General features: G+C 42.1%; 1 pseudogene; it reads left to right on the top strand.

The window, feature by feature from the left end:
- The first annotated feature begins 5,683 nt into the window (after positions 1 to 5,683).
- Positions 5,684 to 12,573, top strand: LOC115650238 (annotated as a pseudogene).
- Positions 12,574 to 21,805: the final 9,232 nt, after the last annotated feature.

Here is a 21,805-nt window from a genome sequence, read left to right as displayed (position 1 = left end):
TAGAAAGGCAAAGGCACAAAATGAACTCAAACTAGCTATGGGCATAAAGGGAAACAAGAAGACTTTTTATCAATACATTAGAAGCAAGAGGAAGACCAAGGACAGGGTAGGCCCACTGCTCAGTGAGGAGGGGGAAACAGTAACAGGAGACTTGGAAATGGCAGAGATGCATAATGACTTCTTTGTTTCGGTCTTCACTGAGAAGTCTGAAGGAATGTCTAATATAGTGAATGCTTACGGGAAGAGGGTAGGTTTAGAAGAGAAAATAAAAATAGAGCAAGTAAAAAATCACTTAGAAAAGTTAGATGCCTGCAAGTCACCAGGGCCTGATGAAATGCATCCTAGAATACTCAAGGAGTTAATAGAAGAGGTATCTGAGCCTCTAGCTATTATCTTTGGGAAATCATGGGAGATGGGGGAGATTCCAGAAGACTGGAAGGGGGCAAATATAGTGCCCATCTATAAAAAGGGAAATAAAAACAACCCAGGACAGACAGACCAGTTAGTTTAACTTCTGTGCCAGGGAAGATAATGGAGCAGGTAATTAAAGAAATCATCTGCAAACACTTGGAAGGTGGTAAGGTGATAGGGAATAGTCAGCATGGATTTGTAAAGAACAAATCGTGTCAAACCAATCTGATAGCGTTCTTTGATAGGATAACGAGCCTTGTGGATAAGGGAGAAGCGGTGGATGTGATATACCTAGACTTTAGTAAGGCATTTGATACAGTCTCGCATGATATTCTTATAGATAAACTAGGAAAGTACAATTAGATGGGGCTACTCTAAGGTGGGTGCATAACTGGCTGGATAACCGTACTCAGAGAGTAGTTGTTAATGGCTCCCAATCCTGCTGGAAAGGTATAACAAGTGGGGTCCCGCAGGGGTCTGTTTTGGGACCGGTTCTGTTCAATATCTTCATCAACGATTTAGATGTTGGCATAGAAAGTACGCTTATTAAGTTTGCGGACGATACCAAACTGGGAGGGATTGCAACTGCTTTGGAGGACAGGGTCAAAATTCAAAATGATCTGGACAAATTGGAGAAATGGTCTGAGGTAAACAGGATGAAGTTCAATAAAGATAAATGCAAAGTGCTCCACTTAGGAAGGAACAATCAGTTTCACACATACAGAATGGGAAGAGACTGTCTAGGAAGGAGTATGGCAGAAAGAGATCTAGGGGTCATAGTGGACCACAAGCTTAATATGAGTCAACAGTGTGATACTGTTGCAAAAAAGCAAACATGATTCTGGGATGCATTAACAGGTGCGTTGTAAACAAGACACGAGAAGTCATTCTTCCGCTTTACTCTGTGCTGGTCAGGCCTCAGCTGGAGTATTGTGTCCAGTTCTGGGCACCGCATTTCAAGAAAGATGTGGAGAAATTGGAGAGGGTCCAGAGAAGAGCAACAAGAATGATTAGAGGTCTTGAGAACATGACCTATGAAGGAAGGCTGAAGGAATTGGGTTTGTTTAGTTTGGAAAAGAGAAGACTGAGAGGGGACCTGATAGCAGTTTTCAGGTATCTAAAAGGGTGTCATCAGGAGGAGGGAGAAAACTTGTTCACCTTAGCCTCCAATGATAGAACAAGAAGCAATGGGCTTAAACTGCAGCAAGGGAGATTTAGGTTGGACATTAGGAAAAAGTTCCTAACTGTCAGGGTAGTTCAATACTGGAATAGATTGCCTAGGGAAGTTGTGGAATCTCCATCTCTGGAGATATTTAAGAGTAGGTTAGATTAATGTCTATCAGGGATGGTCTAGACAGTATTTGTTCCTGCCATGAGGGCAGGGGACTGGACTCGATGACCTCTCGAGGTCCCTTCCAGTCCTAGAGTCTATGAGTCTATGAGAAGCTGGATATGAGTCAGCAGTGTGCCCTCATTGCCAAGGAGTCCAACAGCATCTTGGGCTGCATTGCCAGCAGATTGAGGGAAGTGTTTATTCAGCACTGGTGAGGCCATACCTGGAGTATTGCATCCAGTTTTGGTCTCCTCGCTATAGAAGGGATGTGGACAAATTGGAGAGAGTCCAGCAGAGGGCAGCACAAATGATTAGGGGGCTGGGGCACATGACTTATGAGGAGAGGCTGAGGGAACTGGGGTTATTTAGTTTGCAGAAGAGAAGAGTGAGGGGGGATATGATAGCAGCCTTCAACTAGCTAAAGGGAGTTCCAAATAGGATGGAGCTAGGCTGTTCTCAGTGGTGGCAGATGACAGAAACAGAAGCAATGGTCTCAAGTTGCAGTTGGGAAGGTCTAGGTTGGATACTAGGAAACACTATTTCACTATGAGGGTAGTGAAGCACTGGAATGGGTTAACCCAGGGAGGTGGTGGAATCTCCATCCTCAGAGGTTTTTAAGACACAGCTTGACAAAGCCTTGGCTGGGATGATTTAGTTGGTGTGGGTCCTGCTTTGAGCAGGAGATTGGACTAGATGACGTCCTGAGGTCTCTTCCAACCATGATTCTATGATTCTATGAATGTATCTCATTGCTTATTACTATAACAAATGCATATACACAGTCCAGATTTTCCATAAACAATCAGATCATTGTTCAGTCTAGTCCAGTATGCAGCAGTGGCCAGTCTGAGTTGCTTCATAGGAAAGAGACACCAAAGTTATAATGCTCCTAGCAGGCAATTTCCAGAGGAGTTGCGATATGGACATCCCTGCTGGAGAAAAGAATGCTCTCAAGTGGCCTGAATGGGAGATGACTTTTCAGAGGATTTGGAAAATCACCTCCATCATTGCCTGGCCAGGCAGGGTTTAGTCCCCTATCTAGATACACATGCATGAAGATTGACCTGGAAGTGATTCCTGCATGAAGTGATGTTAGTGGATCCAGCATCCTTATTGTCATAGAGGAAATTATGGCAGATTAGGCTTCTGAGGGGAACACACACCCTAGGCTGGAAAGGAAGGGAGATCCACCAGGAGCCACACAGAAGGCACAAGCAAGACAGCAAGCCCTGCCATTAAACAAAGACTATCTCATTCCTATGAGCTGTCTTTATGCAGCTGTCAGAAGAGGGGTACATGCCACTCCCTCTGCAGCTGGCATCCTCAGGAATAAAATACATACGTATGGCTCCATATTTAAACACACTAGCCTCAGGGTTTGGCAGCCAGTTGGGAGATGTAAACATCTCTCGGTTAGACGCCACTCATCAGTGGTACAGCCAGAGCTGCAGTTTTACAGTTCAAAAGCTCCTCGTGTGTGGGTCTTCACTCTTGTACTTTAGCCTGTGGCTCCCGCACTGCTGCCAGAGTACACTGTGGCCAGAACATGGGTGGGTGTGTGAAGAATTTTCAGAACAAACCGTACTCATTACCTCACAGGCAAGCCATGTGGGGACCCCCACTCTTGTCTTCTTCCTTTCTGGTTTGTATTTGTACAATCTAAAGTAGCATTTACATATGCTGATTGGCAACTTGCATGCATGAACACAGTTGAAAAGGGCCAAATTTTGAGACTTCTACTCAGCATTGTGCCCACGGGAAGATGTTGTCTTCTTCTGGTGCTGTTACTAGTGGCTCTGACCAAGGGAATGCTGCTGGTGGGGGTATCGACTCTGGCATAGCAAGGGCCAGACAATGGTATGAGACATTCCTGAGAGAGAAACTTTGAGAAAAGAGAGGGTAGCAATCAGCAGGTCAAATCTCTGTGGAAGAACAAGAGATTCTCATTATGGAGGTCACTTCCAGGTTTGATCTCTTCATGGGTAGGGCCTCAAAAAACATCTCTGCGGCTATGAAAGTTTCTAATGGGATGATATAGAAACTAAGAAAAGTGAATGATTTTAGTAGGTGATGGACAGCACCAAGAAGTGGGGGAAAAAGAGAGAAAAGAATAAGAGGACAAAAGTTAGCAATGGGGCACGCTTGACTATGTTGCTGAGTCCTGGCAATTGAAGAACCACAACAACCTCACTAAAACCTTCCCAGTGCCCCGTGGATGGGCACTCTAATGCAAACAATGATGAGCATGGAAAATTTAGGCCCTATGACCAAGTGTCTGTTTCCTCCTGAATCTCCATCCTGTGTCCTGTTCCAACAAGACCAACCAACCATCCAGGGGGAGAAAGCAGATACTCGAGACTTCATCATGATACCTATCTCCTGGGGCTCCTTTCTGCTGGTTTCCACTGATGTGTCCCAGAGGGAAATAATTCAGCAAAGGTCTCTGTAATGTATGTACCTCTCCTTTCAGAAATCTCTTCTATTGCCATCTCTCACTATATTTTGGATGAAGGCCCCTCTGACTACTTCCTGTTGCATCCTGATCCCCTTGTGGTGGAGAATGAAACAAAAGATAATTCTCCACCCTGAGGTGGAGACGGTGGTGTTAAACCATTAGTGAAGAATTTGAGCTTATGAATTTTAGGGGACTTTCTAAGGCCTCATGTCCAATATCCAGGATGCTGATGCTGATTGGTGCATGCACCATATGAAGCAGAGAGAAAGCTTCATGACAATAGCGAGGAACATATTATCCAAAGCATAAGAACTAGGCCTGGATTCTGGGCTCTGTGGTGGCTCAGTACTCTGGCTTTGCTGGTATACCAGGGCCACAAAGCAGGCCGAACCGGCCATTTGGGAATCACCCCTGGCATAAGGGAGATTCTGGTAGGATAGAGCGAGCAGGACATTCCCATATCACCCTGTTAACAGCTCCCAGTGTAAGGGAGAACCAGGGGTGTGGTGGTAGATTATGGGGGACATGGTGAAGGAGGAGATATAGTCAGAGCACAGTTCACTCCTGCTATTCTATATCATGTTCAGCACAGTGTAAGACAGAGCAGCTCCTAAGGACTGTTCTAGCTTTTATTGTTTTTTTCCTTCACTGTCTCCAGAATTAAGGTGGTGGTGCAACAGTCCTTTACCCCATCCCCAATTCCTGCATTCAGTTTACCTCAACCAGGCTTGAGAATCAAGTTGTAATTGCTGCATGGGATTGTTGCTTGGTAGTACAGGCAGGAACAATGGGCAGAGAGAGACATGGGTGGTTCCAATGGAGCTAAGAACGTTATTAAAGATAACCTGGAAATGATGCAAATAGTCAGCACTGCTTTTTCAGTGTCTTACAGCACAAGGACTATTCCAATGGGTAAAGTGAGCAGATTATGGCACTATATTAACAATGAGATTTCTCCCAAAATACATGTGACTGTAGAAGACACTTGTTTCAGTTGACTAAAAAAAAACTGGAACCTGCCAAGGTTTCATTTTGTTTCTTATTAGAGGCCACAATTCTGCAAAGACTTATATCTGTGCTTTCCTTTGTGCACCTGAGATTTCAAGTTGTTCAGATGCTTAAAGTTAAGGACATTCATCAATGTTCTGACGCTCAAGGCTGGATTTTTTAAATAGCTAAAATAATATTTTTCTTATCTGAAGAAACAGTGAGTTTATAAAGGAAAGGAATATCATCCTATTTCCTGAGTATTAATCATATTGTCTGAGTGTAAAATTTGCAAAGGGGCAGAGTGGGATGGGAGGCAGTTCACATGAAATCTGTCAAGCTTTTCATGCCTAAACCAGTGTTTGCATATCTTCTGTTGGTAATTGGAGACTGTTCTAAACTGTGAGTCAGGCTACACCTGACTTTATGAAGCACACAAGTACTATATAAACAGGGATATGTGAGAGACTTGTATGTAGTGGGCGGAGATTGAGATCTTCATCAAGACAAGACATCGAAGCAAAAGAATGAAGAACCTTCTGTTTCTGCTGTTACTATGTGTCACATCTTGTGCTTTTCCTATAGATCCAAAAAGGAATGCAGAAGAAGATATGAAACTTGTTCCGGTAATGATTGCAGACACAAAGGACCAGATCCGGAGCTGGAGTTAATTGAAGTTAATGGAGCTATGCTGATTTACAACAGCTGAGGATCTGACCCTATACTTGCTGATGGGGTGAATAGTCTGGTTCAGTATTTCCCAAAAAAGAGAAGTATGCCCTCCTGGAGGGGTGTGACACACTGTCTGTGAAAGGTTCCCCAAGGCTGCCCTTCTAAAATGGTGGGGTAAAAGAGTAGATAGGACTTGTTTCGTTTTCCTGAAGGGGGCACTTGGTTTCAAAAACTTGGAAAGTGTTTGTTTTGGGTGCTGTTTTAATGGATGTGCAATGTTCAAAGTGAGGCAATATTTCTGAAGAATAATTCAGCACTGTCATCATGAACCATAGAAATTTGCCAGGAAGCATCTTATTATTTTTTTGTTTTACATTATTTTGCGGGAAGCAATTTAAAATTACAGGGCACCAGTTAAGGGCCTGATACCACAAACATTTAAACGTGAATAACTTTACACACAAGTAATCTTCTTGTCTCACTTGCATAAATGACTGTAGGAGCAGCATCTTCGTTTTGTCTGAATCATTCCACATGATAAAATGTAATGCTATTGGCAACTCATGCTTTCAGTCGTGTTCTTCAAACATCTGTCATTGTCTGTCTTTAAATACTGCACGGAGTGCTGGAACAGAGAATAAGTCTAAGGTGTTTTATCACAAAATGTTCCATTTACAGGGCAAATGTTTATTCTGAATGTGTTCTGAGCATTAATCCTATTGTACAATGGCAAAACATTCATGCAGAACTCTTGTAGCCACATTATCTCACAACAAGATAATGTCAAGGTATTAATATAAATGGAAAATGAGAACTAATTTCAGTTTTACAAAGTTTCTAAACAAAGTAATTTTTGAGACACAGAGGGAACAAGCAGCAGAAGCCCAGGGTAGCTCTCATGTCGTAATATTTAATATTATTTTCCAAGATCTAAAAAAGAACCTAGTGTCTTAATATATATGTGTTTCATCGGAAGTACCTGGAAAATTACTAGCAGTTTTAAGACAGATGGGAAGCCTGTTTTAAGATAGAAAAGCAATAGTCCCATAGTCAACAAAATCGAAGAAATGCAGGAATTCATCAGATTAGAGATGACAGGGAAATTGGATTCTAACACTCTGGAGGTGATGCAGAAACCATGGTGTGGAGTCTCTGATGTTGCTGATTTCTCCACCTTTGCAGGACAACCAAAATGGGGAAAAAGGAATCTAACATACGGGTAACCATGCAGTAGTAGAGGGGTTTTCTTGAATGAAAGGGAAACAAGTTGCTCTAAGTAGATGATAAATATTGTAAAGAACTCAGCTGTTTCCATATATTATATTTGAAAGGATTTTGAACTATACACCAGACATGGCCCAAGTTGATGTATATGCAGCCATCAAGAAAGCTTTTACGGTCTGGAGCAATGTAATCCCATTGACATTTACCCGGGTTGACAGAGGTGATGCAGATATATTGATCTCCTTTGCAGCCAGAGGTAAATATATCTATCTATTTGTCTACCTATATATAATCATTGTAAATATTACCATCCAGAGGTCTGTGAATGATTTTTCCTGAAATTATTGTTCATTATTATCATTTGTATTAGGATGGGGATCCCATTGTGCTAAGCATTATACAATCACACACAAAAACACAGTCCCCACCCCCAAAAAGTTTACAATCTAGGGCCCTGATAATGCAAAGATTTATATCTGTACATAACTTTACACACTATGTGTAGTTCAACGGGACTGTGCCTAGTGTATAATGTTCAGCCTGGGCAGACAGCTGCACAGAATCAGGACAGTTTTACTCATGACTATCGTTCCATATAAGTCACTGGGACTACTCACATGCTTAAAGGTAAGCACAGGTTAAAGTGCTTTACTAAATAAGGGCCACAGAGCCCAGCGCTTGGGGCTGGCTCCCTCTCGGGGGCTTTTCTGTGGTGAAGGAGGGCAAACTCCACCCCCTACTGGGATGATGTGGGTGGATCCTCAGGGAGATTTCTCCCACCAAAGCTCTCTTCTATGTGCATAGGAGGTAGCAGGATCATAATTAGACATGATGCAGTGGGTAAAGAGAACAGAAAGTAGTGGAGGATGGTGGAGGGAACAATAAAAGGTCATGTGATTATTTTGTAAAAAGCAACAAAGAGTCCTGTGGCACCTTATAGACTAACAGATGTGTTGGAGCATAACCCACAAAGCTTATGCTCCAATACATCTGTTAGTCTATAAGATGCCACAGGATTCTTTGTTGCTTTTTACAGATCCAGACTAACATGGCTACCCCTCTGATACGTCATCATTTTGGTTTCTCAAATATTTGTCTTGTGGTTCGACTGTATAAATACAAGCTGTACAACAGCTCGCCATTATCTTTATTTACCTTCCTTTCCTTTTTATTTCTCCTCCCACCAAGCCATTGTACCTGCATTCACGTCCATCTCCAGTCCTTACTCAATACCCACGGCTTCATGATCTCTCCTCCATTTGGACAGATTTTTGTTTCACTTTCAATTGTTTAGTGTCTGCAGATCTACTAGAAAATTAAAATTTTCTGGTTTTCAGTAAAAATTAACAAACAATGAGGTTGTCAAAATTGCATGTCAGAGGAATTTGGAGTGTTGCAAACTCACAAAGCGTTCTATTGCTCTTTGTTCCATTCTTAGTTCACAACAATTTCAATCCCTTTGATGGTTCTGGTGGGATGGCTGCTCATGCCTATGCACCTGGCAATGGTATTGGCGGAGATGCTCACTTTGATGAGGATGAAGACTGGACCAAAGGCTCACAGGGTATGTAAAACAACTCTTAATATTACATACCTGGACTCGGTAGGATTTTCAAAATGAGATATTTAAAGTTTGACTCCTAAATCCATAGTTAGATACCTGAGTGAGTGGCTGATTTTCAGAAGTGTTGAACAACTAACAGCTCCCAACTAAGTTAGGATTTCAGCACTTTTGAAAACCATCCCACATAATTAGCTTCCTCAGACCCCAGTTTTCCAAAGGCATCAGAACATCTGGACTCCTTCACCCACATTGATCTCTGCTGGAGTTGTTTCATGCTGGATCAGGCCTACAAGCACTGCACCTTTGCGCTTTTGATGTGCTTCAATGTATTTTCATTGTACTTAGTTGTATTTCAACTACATCTGTGTTTACTATAAGCACTAAAAACCTCTATTGTACTGAGTGCAATTGGGTGGCTTGTATTTCACATTGATGGGCAAGAACATGAAAAGACTTAACTTTCTTTTAAATATTTTGTTTGCTGGTTTTAGGTTCCAACTTGTTTTTCGTAGCTGAGCATGAATTTGGCCATTCACTGGGACTCTTCCATTCTAGACACCCTGATTCACTGATGTACTCAGTTTATCGATACTCTGATTCCAAGACTTTCCGTCTTCATCAGGATGATATTAATGGCATTCAATACCTCTATGGTAATCAAACATTATTAATCGCTCATTGTTTATAGCCTCTAACAAGTTCAAATAACTTTTAATGAAATCCATGTTGAATGGTTATATTAACTATAGCATGAATAAAAATGACAGATCTGCTGAAGTTATCTGAATTTTATAATATCAAATACTAGTTTTAATTTCTTCTCAAAACTATTTCCCTTAGGACCTTCATCTAATCCCCCTGAAGATCCAAGAGAATCTATTGTCTCCATAGAACCCATGGAGCCAACAGAACCTCTACCACGAAACACTTGTGGCCCTAATCTGACTTTCGATGCTGTCACCACTTTCTGTGGAGAAATAATGTTCTTTAAAGACAAGTAAGCTGACTGTCTTAAAGCAACATCATATATTTTGCTTGAATCTTCCTTTAATGGCACAATAGTTTGGAAAAATAAGAAACATTCCAAATTTTGTTCAGCATGTTAGTCAAACCAATACCTTTTATTATGTTCAAATAAGATTGATAAATATTACCAATCTTTCTTCCCAAGTACCAACAGGCCTCTGACTTACCTGCACAGAGGTGATCATTAAGGGATATTTCCTTAGACTGTAAGCTCTTTGAGTCAGGGGCCATCCTTAGCATTCAGAAGAGTTACATGAGGAATGGATTTTGCCAGGTGTGTTTAAAATACAACAGAAGGCAATGGTCCATTGTTTACTGTAGCCACAGGAATATAATTCTCAATAGATGTTCCTGGCAAAATGTTTTCAACAACTTTTCTTGATAGGAAATGAATTCTGGGTTGTCAAAGGAGATATTATACTGTCAGGATACCCAAAGTAAATCTGTGATTTGGGCTTCCCAAAGGGTGTGAAAAAATTGATGCAGCTCTTTATAAAGCAATTAAAAGAAAAACGTACTACTTTGTGTCTAACAAGTATTGGAGGTAAGATTTCATGTTCAACATTCTTGAGTATGAGGTAATAGGCACCACTGAGCAAACAAAACCCACATCACTAATAACTGTACCCTTAATTTGCCTTATGATGCTTTAGTAGCACACTGGGTAGCCAGTCTCTTACACTGTCACCACTGCCTGTCAGAAAATAATATTCTTTAAAGGCAGATGAAACAGTTATTTTAAAGATACATAAAGTTTTGCTTAAATTATTTTACTTACATATAGAAAAAAGACATCTAAATCTTTACTGCACATTTTAAAGCAAACAATAATTCCTAATTATACTGAGTAAAAAGTGTGCACAATGCTTTTATCAGAAACTTTTCTGGGGGTTAAAAAAATTTCAGATTATCATCCCCAGTTCCTCTGTCCAGTTACCAACAGATGGCATTATTATGCCACAAAACATGCCATATATTGCGGTGAATTGGCTAGTGTGCATGTTTACCATTCTCTCTATTGGATGCAATCAAAACTGTTCAGCTTCGTGTGTCATAGCCTATATACTTGTAACAGTTAAAGGAGATTCTCTTTTAGCACAAGTAATAGGTGACCTATACATGTGGAGCACAGTGATGTGACTTGTATCCCTGTGGAATAGTTCCAAGAGACCATGGTGTGCAGCATAATGATCACTGTCAAGTGACAATTGCTCAGATCCAGAAAGCTATTTAGGTGGCTAGCTCCCACAGATTTCAGATTTGTTACAGTTTGTAAACTGTATAGTTTAAGTAAAGGATTCGATCTGATCCTCCACTCCTAAAACTCACTGCTTGGAGAGCTTCAGTCAAGCCATTCATCTTGTTTGAACATGGTTGTGATTTAATTTCTATGTTGAGTAAAAATATTACAGCAAACACTTTGTTACAGCCTGTGTGCTGGTGGCACAGTGATGGTAGTCATATGGCACCTCAATTTATGTGGCATAATAACAATGAGCCCACAAAACACAGATTTCTCCTGATAAAAACTTCTTGTAGACATTTCAATGATGTGTTTTTAAAGGTAAGACTATAGTCTCCTGTTTCCCATACACTAGCTGATAATTCACTTCTCCACATCCTGCCTATTAGGCAGAAAAACAATAAACATTTTGCAGATTAGGAATGATGTTCAAAGATGCGCATGTAATTAACACAAGAGGCCAGCTCCTTAGCTGGTGTAATTTGGTGTAGTTCCACTGAGGCCACTGGAGGTGTGCTGATTTATGCCGTCTATGGATCTGGTTTAAGAATAGCTAAGTGATCAGTGAGCTTATGTAATGCCAACAGACCCTGGTTGTCAGTGGGTGGGATCAAACTGAGGATCTCTGGAGCTTAGTACATGAGCCTCTACCTCACGAGCTAAAAGCCACCTGGTTGTTAGCTAAGGCTGTAGAGCAGACTCATTTTATTGCTCTCTCTTTAGGTGCCACAACACCACACCCAGAAGGTTACACTTAGTTCACTGTTAACGGGCTCTCTGTAAAGAGTGGGGCTGGCTTACATGGCATTTGGCTTATTTTTAATTGTCTTCATATTGTTTTTAACTTTCCTCAGTTATGATGAAAGAAGACAGTCCATGGACAAGAAGCCAAAGCTGATAAAAGATGAATTTCCAGGAATTAACGGGAAGATTGATGCTGTTTTCCAGCATAAAAGTAAGTGGAAACTCTCAGGTAAGGAAGCATTAAATGGTTCAGAAGTGATAAGAGACATGGTTAAATGGGATGCATAGGACTAAGAACCAGAAACATCTGCAGGCTAATCCTGGCTCCGGTACTTCCTCTGTGGCTTGGACAAGTCACTTAACCTTTCTGTGCTTCAGTTTCCCTTCCTGTACAATAGCGATAAAAATACATCCTGAGGTGTGTTGAAAATCAATTAATGTTTGCACAAGGCTATGAAAAGATCAGTACTAAGGGTCAGATTTGGATACCTGTACTCATGCTGCATTGTACCTTACACCATAAGTAGTTCCACTGTAGTTAATGGAAGCACTTGTGAAGTAAGGTATTGCTCAGCATGAATAAGGATATCACAGACAGTCTTGCCCTAAGACAGTAAAGTTACTGTGTTGATTAATGATTAGGAATAGTTTGTTTTTTTCCTATGTCAGATAGGATATTATTTAGATAGAACAGTTCTGCAAATTGCTAGAGTGGATGGCTCAGAAAGTCTTTTCTAGCCCGTTGCAAACTTTATTGTAACAGCTTAATATTTATTTGTGCAATATAGTAATTCAACTTGCTTTTATTCCTAGCATTCTTCTATTTCTTTTGTGCATCACAGCAGTTTAAGTTTGATCCTATTACCAAGAAAGTTACTCATGTCCTAAAGACTAACTTCTGGTTTCCATGCTAAGAACACAAAGTCCTGGATGATGTATAAAAGAAGTAAACAATACTGTAAATACACCAGAAATTACTTTTCATTAATTAATTTCTAAAACCAGTGCTGGCTCCAACTTTTTTGCTGCCCCAAGCAGCAGAAACAAAAGGAAGAAGAAGAAGAACCCGATCAAGTTGCCGCCAATGTGCCACCCAGGAGCAAGGCAGCGAGGTAAGGCCCCGCCGCCGAATTGCCGTGGATCTGGAGCAGGCCGATTGAGCTGCAGCCCTGACAACAGACACACTTCCGCCCTTTTCTATTGGCAGCCCCAAATACCTGCTTCCTTCACTGGTGCCTGGAGCCGGCCCCTGTCCAAAACATGTAGTCAGAATTCTGAAGGTTTCAGTGTACATCCATTAGTCAAACTATAGCTATTGTACAATCTGCAGTTCTGCAAATAACAGAAATGCAATACTTAGCATGAAAATGTATATATGTAAGTAAATATGTATTATATATAGAGATTTTGTAGTTATTTGCCAGATGATATATTTACTTGCAAAAGATGATAATTTCCTAACTCAAAAAGTGTTGCATCCAACACCGGAATTCTATATTAGATTTCATCTTGACAGATAAAGAGGAACTGATTCATAGAACTAAAAATGAATGGTATCTTAGGTACAAATGCTGAGGACTTGATCACATTCATAATATGCAAATAGAACAAAGTCCAGACCATATATATATATATCTCCAGTGCTTTAAAAGAACCAAATTCAGAAAGCTGGAAACAATTATGAGCCTGATCAGCTAGGAGGAAGAATTTAATCACAAAGATGAGAAAGATAATTGGGGGTTGATTAAGAACACTTTACCAGATGTCCAAAAATCAAAATCCCATAAGTGAGAAAGAAGGATGATTGGTAAAAAAAAAAAAAAAAATCACTTGGTTTAGAGGGGAAGTGAAGGAAGTGATCTATGGCCAGCAAAATTAAGGACAATAAGGAGTTTTTAAAAATATATTAGGAACTTAAGGAATCCTAACAATTGTATTGGCCTATTACTAGATGGGTGGAATTATCAGTACTTATGCAGAAAAGGCAGAAGTGTTCAATCAAAATTTATGTTCTGTATTTGGGAAAACACAGACAATGTAGTCCTGACATACAATAACGCTCTTTCCATTACATTAGTATCTCAGGAGAATGTTAAACAGCACCTAATAAAGTTAAATATTTTAAATCAGTGGGCCCAGATAACTTGAGTTTTAAAAGAGCTGGTTGAGGTGGTCACTGGACCATGAATGTTGATTTTCAATAAGTCTTGGAACACTAACAGTTTCAGAAGACTGAAAGAAAGCTCAAGAAGTGACAATATTTAAAAAGGATAAATGGGATGATCTGGATAATCATAGTCCTCTCAGTCTCACATTGATCCCAGGCAAGCTGATGGAGCAGCTGACATGGTTAATAAAGAATTAAAGGAATGTAATATAATTAACACCAATCAACATAAGTTTATGGAAAATAGCTACTATCAAACTAATTTGACACCTCACTTTGATGGGATTACTAGTTTGGTGGATAAAGGCAATTGTGTTTATGCAATATACTTAGCCTCTCCACCTGCATACCCCTAGTTGTCACCAACTACCCCACATTGGGTTTAATGTGGCTATGAAGTCACAGCACCAGGCCTTGGAGAGAGCTCTCTCAACACTGTAAAAAACCCACCCCCACAAGGGGAGTAGCTACCAGTACTAGGAGTACAGAGCCCAGCACTGGTGCACTGTCTACACTGCCACTTTACAGCACTGAAACTTGCATCGCTCGGGGGATATTTTTTCACTCCTCTGAGTGGGAAAGTTTCAGCACTGTAAAGAGGCAGTGTAGACAAGGCCTGGAACCCAAATGGGTATCATCAAATATTTACAACCCGTACTCCATGGAGATCACCTCCTGAAGGAAATCTTGCCTGAACTCCCACGTTTGGCCTTCAAACAGCCCTCCAACCTCTCCAAGCTCATCATCAAGCTTCCAACAGACCAGGACACACCAACTCAAAGTGGCACCAAAACAACAGATGCAAAACCTGCAGACATATCGCCACTTCTACAATGATCAACACTCCCCCACAACACACCTTTTAAGATCCCTGAGCAGGGCCACCCAGAGTGGGGGGCAAGTGGAGCAATTTGCCCCAGGCCTCAGGCTCCGCAGGGGCCCCCGTGAGAATGGCTGAGGATCCCTCCTCAGCCCCACCTGATCCTGTCTTTGCCCCTCTCCTGGAGCCTCAGCACATCCAGCAGCTTTCCTCATCAGCTGTAGCGTGGCTCCGGCGGGGGCCCTGAGCTCCTCCTGCTCAGACTCACGTGGTAAGCGGGTGGGGCTGCGAGCTACAGCCTGAGCTCAGCTCCCTCCGCTCGGCCTGGAGCTCGCAGCCCCGCCCCCTTACCACATGGCTCTGAGTGGGGCAGAGCTCAGGGGCCCCGCCGGAGCCACACTGCAGCTGTCAAGGGAAGCTCCTGGATGCACTCAGGCTCTGGGTGAGGGAGCCAGGGGTAAGGGGCTGGGGAGGTTGGCTAAGGTGCAGGAAGTCCCAGGGACAGTCAGGGGACAGGGAAGGGTCAGAGGCTGAGGGGGCAGTCAGGGGACAGGGAATGGGGGGGTTGGATTGTAGGCGTTCCAGGGGTCTGTCAGGACTCAGTGGGGGAGTGGATAGGGGTTGGGGCAGTCAGGGGACAGGAAGAAGGGGTGGGGTCCTGGGGTGGTGGTTGGGGGTGGGGTCTCTGGGCGATGGTGAGGGGACAAGGAGTAGGATGGGTCAGGGATTCTGAAGAGGGGTGGGCCATCGGGGGGCAGGAAGTGGGTAGGGGTCAGATAGGGGGCAGGGCCAGGCTGTTCAGGAGGCACAGCCTTCCCTACCCTAAAGCTCATTCAGCAGTTTGAGGCTTGCAGAAGAGTCAAGCTGTTAGCTTTTCCATTAGGGCTGTCATCCCTTTCACTTCTCAAATGCCAAGTTATAATCTATATTTAATTTCAGTGCCATGGGGAGATTCATGTCAGGAGAGGGTAGCTTCAATTAAAATTAGCCACTGGAGGAGGGATCACACGAGAAGAGCAATATCCTTCCAACCCTACCAAGGGAGAGCCCCCTCCCCTACATTCCCTGAGGCTCCAAAGGGGTTAATTCAGTGGTTCTCAAACTTTTATACTGGTGACCCCTTTGACATGGCAAACCTCTGAGTGTGACCCCCCCCTTATAAATTAAAAACACTTTTTTATACATTTAACATTATTATAAATGCTGGAGGTGGGGTTTGAGGTGGAGGCTGACAGCTCGCGAACGTGACCCCCTGAGGGGTCCTGACCCCCAGGTTGAGAACCCCTGGGTTAATTTAATTTTAGCACCCTGTGTCCAATCATATGCATGTGCTATTTTGAGCATTTCAGTTTTCACAACATAGGCTTATCCCAGATTCTGGAACAAGCTCCAATGCTCAGTTCGTGGAGTATGTACATAAGCTATACTAAAGACAAACCCACAGAAACCATCTCCAGTTTCTGAGGGACCCCATGGAGCCAGTCTCTAGGAAACAGATAAATGCATGGAGGTTAAGTCCATTAATAGCTATTAGCCAGGATGGGTAAGGAATGGTGTCCCTAGCCTCTGTTTGTCAGAGGGTGGAGATGGATGGCAGGAGAGAGATCATTTGATCATTACCTGTTAGGTTTACTCCCTCTGGGGCACTTGGCATTGGCCATTGTTGGTAGACAGGATACTGAGTGGATGGACCTTTGGTTTGACCCAGTATGGCTGTTCTTATATTCTAACCTAAATGAACCCAAAGTTATGGAGACAGATATGAGTCAAGGAAGCCAGCAGAGTATCAGAAACCTGGAAAAATCTCTGACTGGATGGGCTCAGGCATTTGGTCACAAGCTGAGGTGGTTCAGAAGTTTTGGATTTTTTTTAAGCAGAATTTTTTTATTGTTTCTTTAAACAATCAAACACAGCAAGCAGCAAATGTTTGGCCACACACTTCTGAAACCCCAAACCATATTCAGGTTTTGACAGACTAATTTCAGCTTATCAATTAAAAAAACCACAACAAATTTTGAAGGAAAGCAGACATTGTCAGTGATTTTTTTCTGCTTTTTAAAAAACTCTAGTTTTCGATCCAGAAAAAGTTTTGATGAAAAACATTTGTCCGACCCTTTTAATGAGCTTTAGTGCCTTTTAGCACTAGCTAATGCTGACAATCAGTGATACCTTGTAAAGAAGTTTTTTCAAAACTGGGTTTGTGCTGAGATGCAGAAGATTTATTTTTCCCAGGGCTGCCTGGGGGAGGCAGAGGAGCAGTAAGTGGGGCAATTTGCGCTGGGCCCTGCAGACAGGGGCCGCTCTAGACATTTCGCCGCCCCAAGCATGGGGGGCATGCAGCGGGGGGAGCTCTGCCGGTCGCCGGTTCGGCAGCTCCGGTGGACCTCTCGCAGGCGTGCCTGCGGAGGGTCCACTGGTCCTGCAGCTTTGGCGGATCCGTGGAACCAGCAGACCCTCCACAGGCACGCCTGCAGGAGGTCCACCGGAGCCAAGGGACCAGCGGACCCTCCGCAGGCATGCCGCCGAAGGCTGCCTGTCTGCCGCCCTCCGGGCGACCGACAGAGCGCCCCCCGCGGCATGCCGCCCCAAGCATGTACTTGGCGTGCTGGGGTCTGGAGCCGCCCCTGCCTGCAGGGGCCCCCACGAGAATATAGTATTGTATAGTATTGCAATTTTTTTTATGGAAGGGGCCCCCGAAATTGCTTTGCCCTAGGCCCCCTGAATCCTCTGGGCAGCCCTGTCCCTGAGTCCTTCACATGCCTATCACAACACGTGATGTACCTCATCCAGTGCACTGAATGCCCCATAACAACTATGTGAGTGAAATCAAACAATCAGTACACTCCTGAAGAAACTCACACAGGAAAATGATTAAAGCAAAAAATGCCTACCACCTCTGGGTGAACACTTTTCACAAAGCAATCATTCTGTATCTGACCTATCAGTCCTCATCCTCAAAAAAAACCTGCACAGCACCTTCAAAAGATGAGCCTGTCATTACTTTGGCTGACACTGAAAATCATGGACTGAATAGAGACACTGGATTTATAGCTTATTACAACAATCTGTAACACACTAGAGCCCCTCCCCCCACCCACAGAGCCTTTTTTCCTTCCCTTTCCCCCTATGACTAGAGAGGCTTTAACAGGCCACTTCACCTTGAATGGTCTCTCAAATACATGTTAACTACTTACATTAAAAAATCCATCCACCTTATATTTAGCTGTTACACTCTGAGTACGTTTCCCAGAGCTGAAGAAAAATTCTATGTAAACTCAAAAGCTTGTGTCTCTCACCAACAGAAGTTGTTCACCCAATGAAAGACATTATCTCACCCACCTTGTCCTCTAGACAACTCTAAGGCATTTGACTTGGTACCACACGACATTTTGATTAACAAAGTAGAATGATAAAATTAACACAGCATGGATTCAAAGCTGGCTACTTGATAAGTCTCAGAATGTAATTGTAAATGGGGAATTATGACTGAACAGGTGTGTTGCTAGTGGGGTCTCTCAGAGATCGGTTCTTGGTCCTATGCTATTTAACCTTTTTTTATCAATGACCTGGAAGAAAACATAGAATCATCCCTGATTAAGTTTGCAGATGACACCAATATTGGGAGAGTGGTAAATTATGAAAGGGACCAGTCACTGGTTCAGGGTGATCCGGTTCGCTTGGTAAGCAGGGAGCAGGCAAACAACATGTGTTTTAATATAGCTAAATGTAAAGACATACATGTTGGAACAAAGAATGTAGTCTATATTCCTAGGACTTTATCTTAGAAAGCAGAGACTTTAAAAAAGTTTTGGGAAATGGGAGCGGATAGTCAACTGAACATGAGCTCCCAGTGCAATGTTTTGGCCAAAAGGGCTAATGCGATCCTTGGATGCAAAACCACTGTGATCATGTAGTCTGACCTCCTACATAACACAGGCCATAATGTTTTACCCAGATTATGCTGCAGTAGTGTTTTTTACTATGTAACACCCTCACTATTAAAAAGTTTAGTCTTATTTTGCACCTTTGTCCATTCAAACACTAACTTGCAATGATGATTTATTGCAACAACCAAAAAGTTTTTAAAAACCCAACATACAATAGTATTTTTTCCTTTGTCTATTGTGTTTGTGTTGACGATCAAATGCATCTGTTAATGGCAATGTTAAATTATGTCTACATTCATCATAGAAACAAGAAAAATACAAACTAGAACATGAATTGAATAACCATTTTGATTTTCAAAAGTACTCACCATTAAGGATGAAATCCTGGCCCCACTGAAGTTAATGGAAGTTTTGCCACTGATATGAGTTGGGCCAGGGATTCACACTGTATATTCTCCCCTATGGAAGGAATGTGTCTGGTTGATCCAGTATTGGCCAATATGTCATTCATGAATGCTTTGGTGGCCCCTTCACTGTCTATAGGGTTGAAGATTGAATTAAAATTCCTTTTCTGGCCATGCTGCTGGTAAAGACCTTCCAGATGGAACCCAGTGCAGAATATAATATAATAACCTGTCTGAATGTAATTATGGACAGAAGCAATAGCTCTAAAAGATAATATATTGCTGTCATTTGGCTCAATAGAGATTAACTCTGAAGCCTAATGACAAGTTAAATGTTAACATTTTACAATGTTTTACAGTTTCCTAAACAACACATAAAATTTCAGCTTTGCAGACCAGCTCAGGAAGGGCTTTGAGGATGTAATAGGGAAAGATGCAAATATGTTTTACTGGAGAAGCTGTCAGGACGTTAGAGTCAAATGGAGTGGACGAGGGATAGGAGGAGTCAAGTGGCCCCTACTGTGGTTGTCTGGGGATGATTTGGGGTTAGGGATGTAAGGAAAGGAGATATCACTTCACTAAGTGTAGACGCAGGCTTACAGAAGGTTATCCAGATCTTAGAAAGATGGAGGTGATCTTCTTTTCGATGCAGTGGGTATTCCAGAGGGCATAATAGATAGACAGTGTGGCTCATATTTCCTGTTGATTCCCTGGAATGTATACAAATCTGGGGATATCTGTGAAGCGTAGTGGCAAACAAAGTGTGTGACTGTGATGGAAACTCCACCTGTCTTCCCTTGGGTGAATTCCAGCCTGGGATTCAGCAGACCAGGTTGGCACAGAGAGGTGTGCCTGCAAGAATGATTAATCTGCCCCATATAGTTTGTGTACTCAGGAAACAGCTTATTGCCTTCGAAAGGTGGCGCTCCTTTGCCTATCCTTAAAATAGAGTCCAACTGATTTCAGTTGATGATGTTATGTCTGAGACTGTGCAAGTCATTGAGGTGTAACTCAGGAGCTGGCCCCATCTATCACCTGTTGGAGTGTTCCTGTTTTAATACAACAGACTAATTATACTGATTCAGCATGTATCCCTCCCCTCCTGCCCTCTCCTCACTTGAGGGAATATGAGTCACCTGGCATTACTGCTGGCCTGAGCCAATGTCACGGAAGTCATGGCTTTTTTGGCAAAACTGGGCATCTTGTTTGTTTTATATGTTGATTGATAAATCTCCTAAAGCAGAATCTATACTCTTTGGTTAAAGAAAATGTCCCAACATTAGCTATCATCTCATTTACAATAACGCACATCAGGAGCTTGTACGAACTCTTAAATAGACAAATTTCATAGGGAGGCCTCCTTCTTCTCAAGTTAGTATCAAAATGTGCAGGGCCCCAATGTGAATTTTCTAGCAGTTTAAGAAAACATGATAGTAACTTATTCAACACTGATATACAATAGCAGTGTATGGCTTTTGTGTACAACTTTGTGAATAAAAAAGTGACTCAATAGCAAAAGAGCTTGTTTCAGCATAACATGATTTTGCATGAAGACATTGCTTTTTATTGCTTCAGAGGAGATTAAAAGCAGACCACTGTAGGGTACAAATGACAGGGCAAGATGTTTGCACATAAATGTAGAAATTGTCCTCTTAGAACGAATACAGAACTTGCTAGTGCCACCTATTGGTGGAAAGGTAAAACTGACTATAACTCTTGCTACAGCAAATGCTGAAATTGTTAAAATTGGCTTTCTGAATTGCAAATTGTTGTTCTCAATTTTCATAGTACTAAAATGGCATAAATGGAAAAACTACTGGCCAAATTGCCCCCTCATGAAGGAAAACCTGCAGTAGGAGGAAACCCTAGTGTAGCTGCCCTTGAGGAATTTCTCCTGACTTGTTTTATTGGGGAGGGGGAGCAGGATCCCCTGACAGGAAGAGGCCCTGGGTCCAGCCCTTTGGGGATGAAAATCACTAGAACGTTTAAAGTTTTTATCAGTTACAAATAAGGAACAAAGGAAAGTAGGCTGCAGATTCAAACACAATTTTGAGCTCCAATGTAGATGGGGTCCTAATGTATCAGGAATAAGAAACTAATGCAGCAAGAATGGGTCCAGTTAAAGAGCTGTGCCTTAGATATGCATAACAGAGGTGCCACTTTGTAAATGAAAAAAATTATGTCTAAAGTAAGATCAACATTAAATATGGAGAGGGGATTCTGAACTTCCTGGGGACAGACTAAGTGAAACTCTGCTAGGGATGGTCAGAAATGTTTTGATGAAATGTTTTGATCAGTGGAAAATGCCGATTCATTGAAGCCAAACTTTGTGTGGAAATGTATCAGTTTCAATGAGAGAGAGAAAGCCCCACTCCAGAAGAGGCAGTAGTCCAGAGGCTGGGGCAGTCACCTCTGATGTGGGTTCAAGACCCTACTCTGAACTGGGTAGTGCATAGACTTGAACCTGTGTCTCCCACATCTCTAGGGAGTGCCCTAAATATCAGTCTATTTGCTGCTCTTGGGTAGGTCTCTCTCTTGCTTTTGTTTTGTTCTGTTTTTAGTTTTGAAAGGTCTGTTTTATTCCACCTATTTCAAAACTTCAAAACATTTCACAAAATAGAATTCCTGTTTTCGGGCCAGCCCTGCTTTCTGCCCAGTTGAGAATGGGACTTGAACAAGAGCAAGTTGGAAGACAAGTTCCATAATGTTTTTAAATGTGTTTAGTTTTCCTTCAAAAACCAAATAAAGGCAAAATGATAAAAGAAAGGAAGAAGGCAAAGCAGTGAGTTACCCATGGGATAGCTGAGCAAAACTAAAAATACAATAGCCTGTATAAAACACAAGAAGGAGAAGTGTATATAGAAAAGT

This window comes from Gopherus evgoodei, chromosome 1, assembly GCF_007399415.2.
Source record: "Gopherus evgoodei ecotype Sinaloan lineage chromosome 1, rGopEvg1_v1.p, whole genome shotgun sequence".
Taxonomy (NCBI): domain Eukaryota; kingdom Metazoa; phylum Chordata; order Testudines; family Testudinidae; genus Gopherus; species Gopherus evgoodei.
This window is presented reverse-complemented; position numbering and strand designations above follow the sequence as displayed.